The 16,986-nt window shown below is 38.3% G+C and overlaps 1 pseudogene; it reads right to left on the bottom strand.

Annotated features, from left to right (window-relative positions):
• Window positions 1–15,123: 15,123 nt before the first annotated feature.
• Window positions 15,124–16,578, bottom strand: LOC100965472 (annotated as a pseudogene).
• Window positions 16,579–16,986: the final 408 nt, after the last annotated feature.

The raw sequence follows: 16,986 nt of genomic DNA, 5'->3' as shown, positions 1-16,986 counted from the left end.
CATCTACAACAAACCCACAGAAATGGGGGTTGATTCTTCCTAAAGAAGAATCCTCAACCCCCATTTACTAAATGGAGTAAAACTGAAAGCTTTTCCACTTAAAACTAGAACCAGACAAGGAGGTCCTCTATCATCACTACTATTCAACATAGTGCTGGAAGTTCTAGCCAATGCAATCAGGTAAGAAAAGGATATAAAGGAAATCAAAATGGAGGCAGAGGAGGTCAAATTCTTGCTCTTTGCTTATGATATGATCTTATACTTAAAGAACCTCAAAAACTCAAACACAAGACTCCTGGATGTGATCAAGAAATACTGTAACATCTCAGGGTACCAAATCAATGTCCAGAACTCAGTAACCTTTGTATACTCCATAACAGCCAAGTTGAGAAGTTAATCAAGGATACAATTTCCTTCATAGTAGCTTCAAAGAAACTAAAATACTTAGGAATGTACCTAGCAAAAGAGGTGAAGAGGCTTAGCATCCGTAGCTTAGTGGTTAGCCACATGGTTAGCTGGCCATGGACACCAGGGCTGGTAGGTTTGAACTCAGCCTGGGCCTGCTAAACAAACCTAACAACAACAACAAAAAAGCCAGGCATTGTGGCAAGTGCCTGTAGTCCCAGCTACTAGGGAGGCTGAGGCAAGAGAATTGCTTGAGCCCAAGAGTTTGAGGTTGCTGTGAGCTATGATGTCACGGCACTCTACCAAGAGTGACCAAGGGAGATTCTGTCTCAAAAAAAAAAAAAGTGAAGGAATTATGAAACCCCAAGAAAAGAAAAAAATAGAAGACATTAACAAATGGGGGAATATACCAAGATCTTGGCTAGGAAGAATCAACATTGTTAAAATGTCTATACTACCCAAAGCAATCTACAGATTCAATGCAATCGCCATTAAAATACCAACGTCATACTTTGAAGAACTGGAAAAAATAGTTCTTGTTTTATATGGAATCAGATAAAACTCCGTGTAGCCAAAGCAATTTTTAATAATAAAAACAAAGCTGGAGGCATCATTCTACCAGATTTTAGGTTATATTACAAGTCCGGTGATCAAAACAGCAAGGTATTCGTTGGCACAAAAATAGAAACATAAACATATGGAACAGAATAGAAAACCAAGAGAGGAAACCAGTTTCTTATACCCTTCTGATCTTTGATAAACCAAATAAAAGCACACACTGGGGATAAGATTCCCTATTCAATAAATGGTGCTGAGAGAACTGGATACAGGTATGTAAAAGACTGGACCTGTACATTTTACCACTTACAAACTTTGACTCAAGGTGGGTAAATTATTTAAATCTAAGATATGAAATAGTAAAAGATCTAGAAGAAAGTGTAGGAATGACTCTTGAGGATGTTGGCCTGGGGAAAGATTTTATGAAGAACACTTCCATGGCAATTGCAACAACAACAAATATAAACAAATGGAACTTAATTAAACTGAAAAGCTTCTGCCCAGCTAAGGACACAACAATCAAAACAAATAGACACCCTTCTGAATAGGAAGAGATATTTGCATGATATGAATCTGACAAAGGCTTGATAACTAGGATCTACAGAGAGCTCAATTTAATCAACAAAAAAAGAAACAAACAATCCCATTTATCACTGGGCAAGAGACATGAATGGAACCTTCTCCCATGAAGACAGAGGAATGGCTAACAAGCATGAAAAACTGTTCACCATCCATAATCATAAGAGAAACGCAAATCAAAACTGCCCTGAGATATCACCTAACCCCAGTAAGATTAGCCCACATCACAAATTCTCAAAGTTGCAGATGCTGGTGCAAATGTGGAGAGAGGGGAATACTTTTACACTGTTGGTGGGACTGCAAACTAATACAGCTTCTTTGGAAAGAAGTATGGAGAATCCTCAAAGAGCTCAAATTAGAACTTCCTTTTGACTCTGTAACCCCTTTCTAGGCATGTACCCAATGGAAAAAAGTCATTTTATCATGAAGACATTTGCACTAGATTGTTTATCACAGCTCAATTTACAATTTCCAAGATGTGGAAACAACCTAAATGCCCATCAACTCAGGAATGGATTAACAAAGTGTAGCATGTGTATTCCAAGGAATACTAATCAGCTATTTAAAAAGATGGCAACTTTACATCTTTTGTTTTAATATGGATGGAGTGAACCACATTCTTCTGGGTAAAGTATCGCAAGAATGGAAAAGCAAATATCCAATGTACTCGATACTAATATGAATCCAGTAGATGATCTAATTTATGCCCACATAGGAGAAAAACTCAATTCAATCCAAGTTAGGGGGAGGGTAATAGGGGAGAGTAGTGTGTTCCCACTTAATGGGCACAATATGGGGTGCATGGCATACCTTTTGGGTGCAGGAAACAACTGCAAGAGGGACATTGCCTAACAAATTCAAATCTTGTGACCTGGTTGTTTGTACCCTCACATTAACCTACAATTTAAACAAAGTTTTTCCATGTAGACATACACATACACTTGTTGTTTCATAAACTACATGGCCAAGAGAAAAAAATCAAGCAACAGGTATAAGGAAACCAAATAGTTTATTAATTACTAGTCAATTTTCATGGGAATTGTGAAAGAACTTTAAATGTGATTGTAAATCTTACCCCTAATTTTTAAACATATTAGTATCTATAAGTAAATGACTATTCAGAGTTTACTTTTTCTAGAATATGGGAAGTAAGCTGGATGGCTTCTGTTGGTCCTAATCTAGTTCCCTGGCTTTGGAGGTGGACAAAGATGGTCATGTGACACCCACCTTCTCAGGCAAAGGTGTGCAGAGTGAGGAGGCATCCTGATTACTCTTCCACTGGCAGATGGGCTATCGTGGGGAGGAGGCTGAAGGAACCCAAGGTCATCTGTCTTTGATGCAGTCATCAACTGCAGTGGCCACTACTGTGATCCTCATTCACCACTGCAGTTTTCGCAGGTATGTAATGTTCCCATCTCAGGGAATCCTCAGGATACAGGGTAATTTATGCAAACCAAAGGAAGTGCCCCTCATGTACAATGGTCTATAGTTAAGTAAGATGAGTTTAAAATCCTCTTGATAATGTCCAACTGTAAGTCATTAACCAAATCAGTGACTTCTTTTAGAAGAAAATCTGACTTCTGCAGGTTTTTACATTTTATAAAGGAAAAACTTTGTTATATTCAGCATGTCCAAGCCCAAATCAATGGCACTTATGTTCCAAAAGAGGGAAGATATCCATCTGTTTTATCCTGTGTTGTTAGACCATGCTTAAAGGGTTGTGTTCAACTCTCTCTTTAAATTTATGTTAAATTTTTTTGTTTCTTACTGTTTTTATCATGATCTATGACATGCCCCACTTCAAAAGAACAGTGACCAAAGGGAGCATCATTAGAGGGGAACAATCAGGTAGTAAAGAGTCAGGCTATTTGGCTGTGTGGAGTAGGATAGCTGCCTTTTTTTCCCCTTGTTTTTATTATTATTAAGTCTTTTGTACATAGATCATAAATACATTTATGCCATTATATGATTCAGTGTGATGATTATTTCTACAAATTGGAATGTTGACATCCTATTAATAAACATCATAGCCTTCACCACTTTTACCCTATTACAGGATTAAGACTTTTATGCTATACACCTGATAGATCCAACTTGTGCAGCATTAAAAAAAATGAAGACTTTACCTCTTTTATGTTTACATGGATGGAGCTGGAAAATATTCTTCTTAGTAAAGTATCTTAGGAATGGGAAAAAAATATCCAATGTACTCAGCACTACTGTGAACCAATTTATAATCACTCACACTTGCATATGAAAAATGGATAGCTGTCTTTGATGACAACTGACCATCACCCAGAAGATAGTACCCAGAACACCGCATGTGTCCTTGTGAGGCAGGACTAAAGTTATTAGGTAGAGGCTCCAGGAAGGTAGACTTGGATGCAAATAAGAAGGAATTTTCAACAAGAAGTGGTGTCTCAAATGAAATAGTCTGCCTCATGAAATTGTGGCCTTCCCAATTAAAGAGGTATGTAAACAGAGACTAATGAGGGGTTTTTAGATCAATGGTCTTCAAACTTCAGTGTGGTTTGAATTACCCAGAGACCTTGTTAAATCAGATTGCTGGGTCTAACTCACTGAGATTCTGGTTCTATGTTTGTGGGGCCTCTGAGTTTAATTTGTCTTTGCCTAATTTCCTCGGTGCTGGTGTTGCCTGTGGTCTCTGGATTATATTTTTCATAGAAAAACATATAAGATAAAATTAGACCAGATGGACTCTAATTTTCCAATTTTGAGAGTCCATGATGATAATAATAGAAAAAATGTAGTACACTGTATGAATTTGGGTGTTACCAAAATGAACTTGCTGTGTAAAAATTTATATAAAATAACTTCATATGTTTACTATGGTAAATGATACCTCAGTTACGATCAGCTGGTGCTCGTGTAACATAGAGGGACCAACGTAAATGAAGTTGAACATGGTACTATATGAAAATTTTAAAGTGGGTTTGCTTATTACACTGTCCAAACTCAGTGGAAAAGCTAAAGTAAGATTTACATCTTCTGAAGCTAAACGACTATTTTCCATTTATTTTCTTTAAATAGGAATTGAGAAATTTGAAGGCGATATTTCCATGACTAAAATTGTAACAATCCAGAGGGATTTGTGGGAAAGATAGTCCTCATGATTGGCACTGGAAATTCTGGTGCTGATCTGGCTGTGGCACTTGCTACCCTGCAAAGCAAGTCTGTTTTCTTATAGTTACATCTTGTTAATATGGTAATTCTCCACCGCCTGTGCAGATGCACAAGGCATAGGGTAATTAAGATTCAAGGGTTCTTTTTATAGCTTTCCACTAAAAACACATAGTTATTAATATGTACAAGAGGCAGCAGAGGGTTGAGTGTGTTGGCTGGGCCAAATGGATTCTCAAGAAATATTAAGGCCTTGTGATATTTGTCAAGACCTCTGCTAGTTAACACATTTATTTGGAAGACTCTAGGTTCATAAAAGAATGAAATATAATTACAAGTACTGATAATCAGAAGATATTAGTTGAAAAAATTATGCCATAAGACTGCATGAATTTGTGATCTTATTTATAGGACAAAGCTATATACTTACAGTTATACATACATATGCAATTTCAGAAAGATTCAAGAGATTGTTAACAGTGGCTTCCTCTGGGAGTAAGGAATGAGTGTGTGTGGAGAGAGGAAAGGTCTTTTACATTTCATGATTTACTGTTTTTCACCTTGACAGTCTGTGTGTGTGTTTAATAAAACAAAATATGCAGCAACTTAGGTAATTAATTACGACTTTGTTACCCTGGATATGGTTTAGAATTATCTCTATAATTTGCAAAGATTTAGGGAGGTTTAGAATGATCTAAGTAGATGACTTAAAATATTGGAAATTTTCCAAATAGTATTTAGCAATGTGCTCACTTTGAAGTCTGTGAACAATCTGAGAACATGGGTAGTTGTGCTTATTTAGTATGGTTAACAAGGGGCAAATAGATGAGCCATTGGAAAGGTGCTAAGCCATTGCACAATAATTGAGTCATACACTAAGGGGCGCTAACACACCAAGGTAAGGCATCTAAACCAAGGGTCAGTTTTGTCCATGTGCAAGCACGCCCTCTTCTGGCCATCTGGGAAAAACAGAGCTATTTTACAACTGTAGACTTCTCCATGGTTCAAAAATTTCTTCATTCCAAGAATATTTATTATTCACCTACTGTGTGACAGACACATATATGTATCATAATCATACACGAATGTCTACTATAGGATTCATTTTACTTTTTTATATGTGTAAATATTTTCTCATTAAAAATATTCAATGTATTGATACAAGCATACAATGTGAATTAAATCAGAGCAATTAGGTTATCTATCATTTCAAGGATTTATCATTTATGTGTACAACTGTTATGTCTCTGTAATAATTGAAAATAAAAAAATTTAAAAAGAAGAGTAAAATCTTACATCTTTAAATGTAATTTAAATCTTTCATAACATAGAATTAATCTATATAAAAATTACCTTATAGTTAATTTTTAAAAAGATTCAAATCTTGGAAAAAATATTTAATGTAAAGAGCAAAAAAGTTAGAAAAATAACATAGCAAATACAATTTTATGTTGTTTTAAAGAAATTCTGATAGTAGTTCTTAAGGCCAATTAAATGAGATAAGTGCCTATTTTAATAACTGATAAAAATATATCATTTTAGAACTTGAGATTGCTTAATAAATTGTTTATTCCAACACCCTTTCCTTTAGAACCAAGAAAACTGAGGTTCCAAGACATTAACAGCTTGTGTAAAAGCAATAAAGAAGTTACACAAAAAGGCCAGTGCTGACATTGAAATCTCCTTCCCAGTAGATTTGCTACATTTCAACCTAAGAATAAAAGAAACAATCAAAAATGTTCTCTATTATATTTAAGCAAGGATCACCATCTTGACAAAGGAATCAAGTTGAACTGTTTTGTAGAGATGTAAATTTAGCACTCATTTATTTAAAAGTAAATCTTGCAAACTAGAAACTGGATGAAGACACCAGAGAGTTGAGAAGTAAAAATGAGGAAAGCTAATCCCAGCCCTTTGCAAGATTCAAGATTTAGGAGCCCCAGCTGGGAAAATGGTTATGTTAATCCAGGGCTGAAGACTGGCAGAGTTAGAAGGTTACAGAGATGGGAAGACACAGGGGCTTCAGGCACTGCTGGGGAATTAGATATAAGACAAAGGACTTGATCTTAAGAAATCTATGGATTACCAGGAAAAATACACAATTGCACCATCCTTAGATTGAAAATGTTGTTTTCCAATTATTTTTCTTTTTTAAAGGGAAAATGCACAAAGTTTGAGGAAAAGTTGAAGAGTTGAAGTTCCACTTCTGTCAGTTCATGGACCAACAACCTCAACAGGATTTCCAAAGCAATCATTTTTCCAAAGCAATCATTTCCAATGAGGCCCAGGCCATGTTCCAGCCAGAAACAGAAGAAGGTACTGAAGATACAGGCAAGGACACGAATTCTGCATCATGTATATTTTCTAATCCTACTCAGTCTTTACACAGAGAAATGCTTGTTTTTACCAAGGAGATGCAGTGACATCTATGTTCTTTCTCTTGCCCCACTACTGACCCATAAGCCCCACTTTAAACACACTCTTCCTTTATTTCAGGTGTGTCTTAGTACTAGACAAGGGCCCTGGATATTCAACTATGTGTGGGATGAAGACTATTCAATGGCCATTGTTCTTTTCACTCTCTTTAATGATATCATCAAGACAACCGTGATGGCATCAGTGTTGAATAACTGGGCAAAGAATAAACTAAATTCAGGATTCAGGGAAGAGTGATGTCCACAAGATGGATGCCTAGAGGTGCCTGGTGCTCATCTACCTCACAAGAAAGGACCAAAGCGATGAATAAACAGCAAGGATTTGACTGGACTCTCAAAGAAAGAGTGCCAGAATACAGCAGGAGAGTGGAGCAGTATCTATGGTCAGTAAAAACCCAGTAGGGTGGCATGAAATCACCCTGCCTCTACTGCCCTGTTTTTCTCACCTGCATTGGCCCAGAGTTGGCAGAGACTTCCCTTGCAGATAAAGGTTATCAGAAGAACCCCAACCACCTCATCACCCCCACAGACACCTACAGTCCTTACTATAGGAGAATCACACAGTCCTCAACAAGCACTGAGCCCAGTTTGAGGAGCTGCCAGGAATTCGCACAGTTGTACTGCTCTGTATTAGAAGCACAAAGTGTACACTACTCGCCCCCACCCATCCTCTGTGAGACAAACTGTTATAGCACAGAGCCTTCTTGATATCAGAAACATTTCTGGAGTGTGGTCTGTTCACCTGCACTTCCAGTTAGATAAATAAACTGGAAGACCTTTCCAGGAAAATTAGCCCTTGAGCCAGCCAAATCATGGTTCACTTGAGTGGGAAAGGCCCTGAGGCACTTCTCAAACTATTCCAAAACAGTGAGGGAGAGGGAATTCTTCCAAACTCATTCTATAAGGTCAGCATAATCCTGATACCAAAACCACACAAGGACACCACATGAAAAGAAAACTACAGACCAGTATTTCTGTTGAAAAAATTCTCAGAAAAATACTAGCAAGTTGAATTCGACAGGACATCAAAAAGATAATACTCCATGACCAACTGGGATTTATCCCAGGGATGCAAGAAAGAATGATTCAATATACACACACATCAAGACAGAATGATTCAATATACACACACGTCAAGACAGAATGATTCAATATACACATAAAAACACACGTGATATAACAGAATAAAAGACAAAAAGCATATGATCATCTCAATAGATACAGAAAGAGCATTTGGTAAAATTCAGCTTCCCTTCATGATACAAACTTTCAATAAATTAGGTTTAGATGGTACCTCAACACAATAAAGGCCATATTTGATGAATCTATAGCTAAGGTCAAACCTTTTAGCTTTTGCTCTAATATCTGAACAAGACAATGATGCCCATTCTCACCACTCTTATTCATTATAGTACTGGATTCCTAGCCATAACAATCAGACAAGGGAAGAGAAAAAAGCATTAAATTTAGAAAAGAGGATATCAATTTCCCCCTATTTACAGTGATATGATCTTATATATTAAAAAATTCAAAAAGGGCGGTGCCTGTGGCTTAAAAGAGTAGGGCGCCGGCCCCATATGCCACAGGTGGCGGGTTCAAACCCAGCCCCAGCCAAAACAAACAAAGAAACAAACAAAACTCCCCCCCTGCAAAACCCTGTACTTGTTCAGGCCTAATAAATAATGTTTTAAAAAAAAAATCAAAAGACTTTACCAAAAAACTCTTAGAATGGGCAAATGAATATAATAAAATTACAGGATACAAAATAAACATATAAAAATCAGGATACAAAAAATAATATAAAGAAATTGTGGTATTTCTTTACACAAACCAAAAACTCCCTGAAAAAGAAATCACGAAACAAATCTCATTACACAATAGCAATACACACACACACACACACACACACCCTAGAAATAAATTTAATCCAGGAGGTGAAAAAACACTACAAGGAAAACTATAAAACATTGATGAAAGAAATTGAAGAAAACATAAAAAATGAAAAGATATCCCGTGTTCATTGACTGGAAAAGTAAATATTATTGAAATAACTGTACTAACCAGTAATCACCATATGCAAAGCAATCTTAACCAAAATACTAATGACATGCTTCACAGAAACATAAAAATGAATCCTAAAACTTGTATGGAACTATAAGAGACCTCGATTAGCCAAAGAAATTCTGAGCACAAAGAGCAAAGCTGAAGGCATCACATTACCAGACTGCAAAATAAGTTGGAAAGTCATAGAAACCTAAACAGCATAGTAATGGCATTAAAAGGGGCACAGAGACCAATGCAACAGATAGAAAACCCAGACATTAATCCATTGATCTACACTCTTCAGTGAATTTGCTTGGTGCCTTTGTCAAATATCAGTTGTTTTTCTTTTTTCTTTTCTTGTTTTCTTTTCAGCAAGAAAAACAATAACTATTCTGGTAAACTGGCTGTCTATGTACAGAAGCATGAAGCTAGAGCCCCAGCTTTCACTCTACATAAAAATCAACTCAAAATGAACCAAAAACTACCAGAATAAAACATAGGGGAAATGCTTCAGGACATTGGTCTGGAAAATTATTTTATGAATAAAATTTCAAAAGCACAGGCAGCAAAAACAAAAGTAAACAAATGGGATTATATTGAACTAAAAAGTTTCCATATAGCAAAGGAAATAATCAGTAGAGTGGAAAAGCAACCTACAACATGAAAAATAAATTTGCAAACTACTCCTCTGATAGAGAAATGCAAATCAAAACCACTCTGAGATATGGCCCAACCTTGGTGAGAATAGCCCACATCACAAAGTCCCAAAGCTGCAGATGCTGGTGTGGGTACAGAGAGAAGGGAACACTTACATACTGTTGGTGGGATTGCAAACTAATACAGTCTTTTTGGAAATAAATATGGAGAATCTTCAAAGAGCTACAAGTAGACCTTCCATTTGATCCCACAATCCCATTACTAGGTATCTACTCAGAAGAAAAAAATTATTTACCATAGGGATATTTGCACTCAAATGTGTGTTGCAGTTCAATTCATAATTGCAAAGTTGTGTAAAAAACCCTAGTGCCTATCAACCCATGGGTGGATTAATAAACTGTGGTATATCTTCACTATGGAATACTATTCAGCCATTAAAGGATGGAAAGTTTACATTATTTGTATCTACTTGGACGGCACTGAAGAGCATTCTCCTTAGTAAAGTATCTCAAAAATGGAGAAAAAGCATTCCATGTAACTCAATACTAATGTGAAACTAGTAGATGAACAACTACAGGCTCACATAAGGGGAAAAACAATTAAGTTCACAAAGGGAGGGTAGGGAAAGGGGGAGGTAGAGGAGAGGACTCAGTAAGCTCCCACTTCATGGGTACAAGGTAGGGGTATAGGGCACACCTCCTGGGTGAAGGACTCAAGTACAACTTGGACTTTACCTCACAAATGCAAACAATGTAATCTGATCGTATATACCCTTATATTCATACAAAATTTTTTAAAAGAAAAACAACTACTCAAGTAAAAAAAAAAAAAAAATTTTTAAAGAGGAAAAAAACTCTTCCCAGGATAAGATTTCTCTTTGATTATTTTCCTTTTTGTCTATTTTATGGACCCAACACTAATTGAGGAGCCAGAGAAGGGAAAACATGCTTTCTCAGCAGTTCTCTTTAACAATATGGTGGGGGGGAGGGTGGAGAACCTCTCATTTCTATTGCTGACAAGGAAAAGGAAAAGTAATGTATGTGTTTTGTTTGTAGACATCTTCTCTCAGGTCCTTTTAATTAGCTTCAGAAAAGCTGGGCACTGGCATCCCCACACTTCGACTTTTCTGGAGTTATACTCTGTCTTTTCCTGGATCCTTCCTTCCCCTATGTTTCCTTTCATAGGACTGCACACGTTGCCATTGTCCAAGGACACGATGGCTGACATTGTTGTAGATGAATGATCACAGGGAAAATGTAGGGGCCTTCCCTGCAAGCAATTACTGAAAATGGGATCTATGGGTCTAGAGGTGTGGGGTCAAAACTCAGTTACAAAACAAAACTCAGCTACATTTTATATGTGACTTCTAATGTCGGGAAGGCAGCTTTCAGAACTATTCAAAGAAAAGACGGAAATACATGTTTTTCATTAATGCAGATATTTACCATGTCCTAGGTTTCAAGTATAATTTGTTATCTTACAAACCATCAGAATATAGAAATGAAGCAGACATTCCCTTTGAAACCAACATTTGAGTGCTTACTATGTGCTAGGAACTGTGCTTTCCATTTAGGATGAAGGTATCAATTGTATTAACTCCCACCCAGGAATGGCTTCTGACTAATGTTTAATTAAATGTTTGCTGACTGATGGTGCGGGTGCAAAAATAGAAATATAGACCTACAAATCAGAAGAGAAAACCCAGAGATGAAATCATCTTCATACTCTCATCTGATTTTTGACAAACAGATAAAAACATACACCAAGGGGGGAAAAAAATCCCTGTTCAATAAATGGTGTTGGCAAAACTAGATAGCAACATGTATATGACTGAAACAGGATCTACTCCTCTCACAACTCACAAACATTAATTCATAAAGATAAAAGACTCAAACCTAAGGCAGGAAACTGTAAGAATTTGAGAAGAAATGTTGGAAAAACTCTTAAAGATGTTGGCCTTGGGAAAGATTTTTTTTTTTTGGCCGGGGCTGGGTTTGAACCCGCCACCTCCAGCATATGGGGCCAGTGCCCTACTCCTTTGAGCCACAGGCACCCCCCCCCAAAAGGGAAAGATTTTATGAAGATGACCTCAAAAGCAATCACAGCAAAATGATAATAATAACAATAATAATTAATAATAAAATAGATGAGACCAAATCAAATTTAAAAATTTCAGCATAGCCAAAAGCATTTACCAAAAAGCATTTGGTAAAATTTAAAATCAGTAAAGTAAATAGAGATTCCACAGAATGAGATAAAATATTTGCAAGCCACATATCTGAGAAAGGACTGATAACCAAAATCTACAAAGAACTCAAGCAAATCAGCAAGAAAAAAATCAAACAACTCCATTAAAAAGTGGGCAAAAGAGAAATGCAAATCAAAACTACTTTGAGATATCACCTAACACCAGTAAGATTGGCCCATATCACAAAATCCCAAAATCACAGATGCTACCAGGGATGTGGAGAAAAGGGAACAGTACTTCACTGCTGGTGGGGATGCAAACTAATATGTCCCTTCTGGAAAGTCATATGGAGAACACTTAGAGATCTAAATATAGATCTGCCATTTGATCCTATAATTCCTCTGCTAGGTATATATTGAGAAGACCAAAAATCATGTTACAATACAGATATCTGTACCAGAATGTTCATTGCAGCCCAATGCACAATCGCTAGGTCATGGAAGAAGCCCAAGTGCCCATCAACCCATGAATGGATCAATAAATTGTGGTATATGTACACCATGGAATATTATGCAGCCCTAAAGAAAGATGGAGACTTTACCTCTTTCATGTTTACATGGATGGAGCTGGAAAATGTTCTTCTTAGCAAAGTATCTCAAAAATGGAAGAAAAAGTATCTCATGTACTCAACCCTATTATGAAACTAATTGTTAACTATTATAGGAAAGCTATAATCCAAATGGAGTCCAAGAATATCGGGAAAGGGGTGAGGGAGGGAAGGGGAGGGAGTAAGATGGTGAAGGGAGGGTGATTGCGGAGATCACGCCTATGATTTTTCCTATAAGGGTACATGTGAATCTTTCTAAATGTCAAATTTAAATGTCTTAACACAACAATTATGAGAATGACATGATGACTATGTTGGCCAACTGGATGAAAGTATTTCAAATTGTATATGGAAACAACACACTGTATCCCATGATAGAATTAATGTGCACAAATATGATCTAATAAAAAATTTTTTTTTAAAAGTGGGCAAAAGACACAAACAGAAACTTTTCAAAGGAAGATAGTTTAATGGACAACAAACACATGAAATCATACTCAATATCTCTAATCATCAGGGAAATGCAAATCAAAACCACAATAAGGTATCACCTAATTCCAGTGAGAATGGCTTTTATCAAAAAGTCCCCAAAAGAAGGGCTGACATGGATGTGAACAGAAAGGAACATTTATACACTGTTGGTGAGACTGCAAATTAATACAACCTCTATGGAAAGTTCTATAGAGATACCTCAAAGTAGACCCACTTTGATTCAGAGATACTTTAAGTAGACCTATCATTTGATCCAGCAACCCCACTGCTGAATACATACCCCAAGGAAAATAAAGGTCCTTCTACAAAAAGGTCACCTGCACTCAAATGTTTATAGGAGCACAACTCACAATAGCACAGATTTGGAACAACCAATACTTGAATGGATTCATAAAGTGTGGTATATGCATCCACTAGAGTACTACTCAGCTGTAATCTAGTATCTTTTGTGACAGCCCAGAGGGAACTGGAAACCATTCTTCTAAGTGAAACATTACAAGAATGGTGAAACAAATACATGTACTCAATACCCAGCTGGAACTAATTGATCAACACTTAAGTGCACATAGGAAAGTAAATCTCAATGAAAATCAGGCTGGGGGAGTTGGGGTGAGGGGATGGATAAATTCACATCTATTTGGTACAGCGTAGGGTGACCAGATTTTAACATTGGTAAAGCGAGACAACATGGCGGGGGTGGGGGGGCAGCAGGGCAGGGCCTGATAACAATGTAAACTTTGATAAGCTGTTCTCAATAATCACTTCTCAGCAATTATTTGTTATTATTACAGTTCAACATTATAAAATTAACAAAAAAAATATAAAACTCATATTCTGGCGAAATAGCCACATGGCAGCCAAAAACCATATATTCCCTTCTTGTTCTTTCGCCTGTTGGTGCATTCTTTCCAAAAACCGAGACTTTGTTAAAACGCTGCAGGATGTGGGACAAATTGTTGAAAAGTGGGACTGTCCCGCCAAAAGCGGGACATCTGGTCACCCTAATACAGCACACACTATCTGGGGGAAGGGTACACTTTGATTCAATCTGTAAAAAAAAATAAAGTATGTAGACAAAACACATACCTCGTAATACTCTGAAATTTTTTTAAAAAGAGTAACTCATTGAGAAGGTCAAGTTTGTCTAAAGCAGTGGTTCTCAACCTTCCTAATGTCACCTAATGCCACAAACTTTTAATACAGTTCCTCATGTGGTGACCCCCAACCATAAAATTATTTTCATTGCTACTTCATAACTGTAATTTTGCTACTGTTATGAATCATAATGTGATGATATGCAGGATGTATTTTCATTGTTACAAAGGGGTGGCCACCCACAGGGTAAGAACCGCTGATCTAAAGAGTTGAAGGGAAGTGAGGGAGTTAGCCATGTCCATAGAATTGTGAGTTAAGGTTCTAGGCTGAGTGAACAGCCATAACAAAAGCTCTAAGTCAAGAGCTTGTTTGTCAACTCCAAGAACCAGCAAGGGAGGCCTGTGTGTCTAGAGCAGAATGAAAGAGAAGGAAAAGCAATCTCTCTCTATATATATCTATTCTCAACAAAGTGGAATTTGCAAGATACTTATTCCCATTTGTGTATGCTTGTGTCATTGTGTAATTGCAATTGTCAAACAATTACACAATACTCAGCTACCATGTAAATCAACAAACATTTATCAACTATATGCTAGCCCCCTTTCTATGTGCTTCACACGTGTTGTTTCATAAGCTTCACAGCAATATACATGAAGGAGGAATGTTTTTAGAAAGTAGAATGGTGTTTATTAGGGGTTTGTGGGGAGGGGGTTCAGGTGATATAGGTCAAAGGATACACAATTTCAGTAGGACAGGAGAGTAAGTCCAGATCTGTTGTGCAATATGGCAACTATAGTTAATACTAGTGTATTGTATTCTGGAGAAACAAAAGAAAGGTGATATGGGGGGAACTAGAGATAGGCAGAAAAACTGGAAGATCATGGTCCAGCCTGTAGCCAGGACCAGGGGCTAGCACAGGCAGCTCAGAGGTGAATCTCTAGCAGGTAGTGCAGATGACACTGGCTCTCCTGATAGATGAGGTACTGGCTCTGAAAGAAGGTAGAGTCACTGAACTCTGGGAAGGGCATAGGTCAGCCCAGGGGCACCATCACTCACTGGCCATTCAGCTCCAGCTCAGTGTCCTGGGTTGGATCAGGCTGTGTGTGGCTTCGGAGGATAACATATCCAGCGGACTTGCTGTTCTCTGAGGCGAAGTAGATGCCCTTGCCAATGTGACCACCATCATATGGAGCCCACTGGTGTGGATGGGGCCACCATAGCCATGTTGGTGCCATCCCACAACAGCCTCTGATTACCCAGTTTGGAGTGAGCCTGGAACCTGTCTCCCTCCCCTTCTTGGTTCACTTGCCAAACATGCTGAAAAGCAGAGCACCTATGGGTACTGCCAGTCTGTTGTAAGTAGGTCTGAATCACCTTGTACTCAGGCGCCCCAGAGTCCAGCAGCTGCAGCTGGCACTTGAGAAGCGAGTCATATCAGTCCAGAGGGTGTGGTGCTTCCTCCACTATCCTCTCCTCAGAGGCTGCCTGCAGGGTCTGAGCCTAGCAAGATGTCTACCAGAGATCTCGCAGCATGTCCTTTTTAGTCTGCAGAAGTCAAGAGAGTTGATGGGCGGGGGTCGGCTGTGGCCAAAGTTGTGTGGGATGACACTGTAGAAGTGGGAGGACAGCTCCTCCACACTTTGGCCATCAACTGTTTGGGCTTTCAGGGCCACCTCAAGCTTCTCCAAGATCTTATAGCCCTGTTCAATCTGCTTCTTGCTCAATTTTCCCAGTGGCATCTTCTTAACATCCGGGTTCGTGAGGACCATGGCATTGTCAAACATCTCCTTGCTGAAGGTGTTGGTGGTGAGCTTCTGTGTGGCTAGATCCAGGGGGCAGGGCTGCACCTGGTTAGTCACAGTCGGTGGTGGGCCTCCATCCACCTTCACCACAGCCTCCTGGGCTTCGTCTTTTCTTTGTACTTCTGTAAGTGTGTACTTGCCAGATTGGATCACAAATTGGTCCCTGTCCACTGAGTTGTTCTTGGTCTTGTTCCAAAATTTCTTCTCAAAGTCTTTCTTTGCATCTTCTAGCTTTGTGAAGCTGTTGATCTTTGATTGGCCCTCCTCTCCCACACGGCCCCAGTGGTTCCAGCAGATGAAGCAGTCATCCTCTTTGAGCAGCTGGATGATGTAGAATTTGTTGATGCTGTTCCCAATGCTGGTCTGGTTCAGGGTACAGTCATAGTCCTCGTACACCTGGGTCCTAGGGGTGTTGCTGAGTGGACATGCGGAGTCCATGTAGAATATGTGCTTCTCTACAGGTGCAGCCCAGAGGGCTTCAGGAATGGAGCAGAAGCTGTCCTCCTCCCCAGGCTCTTGATGACCCTTCTTCTCCGGGCCCTCAGTTTGCACCGAGGGCTTGTGCTTTGGAGCCATGCTGTCCTCAAATATGACCTTTCCCCAGTCGCAGGAGAAAGTTCAGGACTCTGTCCACTCTGGTCAAGAAAGAATACAGCTCCGTACCTTCTCCAGCTTTAATGTCATGAAGGAGGAAGTTTTAATCCTTTTTATGGCAGAAGTTAGGTTGTATAATTAATGAAGAAGTGATTCAGCATTTGAACATACCAGATATCAAAACTATGCATCACGCTACTTCCTGTTCATTCCCAACTGATATTTTTCAGGCGTTTACATTCTGAACTATTTAAAACTCTACTAGTGTGACATGTATTTCCTTTATTGCTGGTTGCTTGCTGAAGCGAGCAAATTGTTATATTGTACATAAGCAAAATATGTATTTTCTAACTACATTTATAAATATTTATAACTGAATGCCTTCTTGTA

This window comes from Otolemur garnettii, unplaced genomic scaffold (assembly GCF_000181295.1).
Source record: "Otolemur garnettii isolate 467f Iridium unplaced genomic scaffold, OtoGar3 scaffold00016, whole genome shotgun sequence".
Lineage (NCBI taxonomy): Eukaryota > Metazoa > Chordata > Mammalia > Primates > Galagidae > Otolemur > Otolemur garnettii.
The sequence above is the reverse complement of the archived record's forward strand: the minus strand, read 5'-3'. Positions and strand labels throughout refer to the sequence as shown.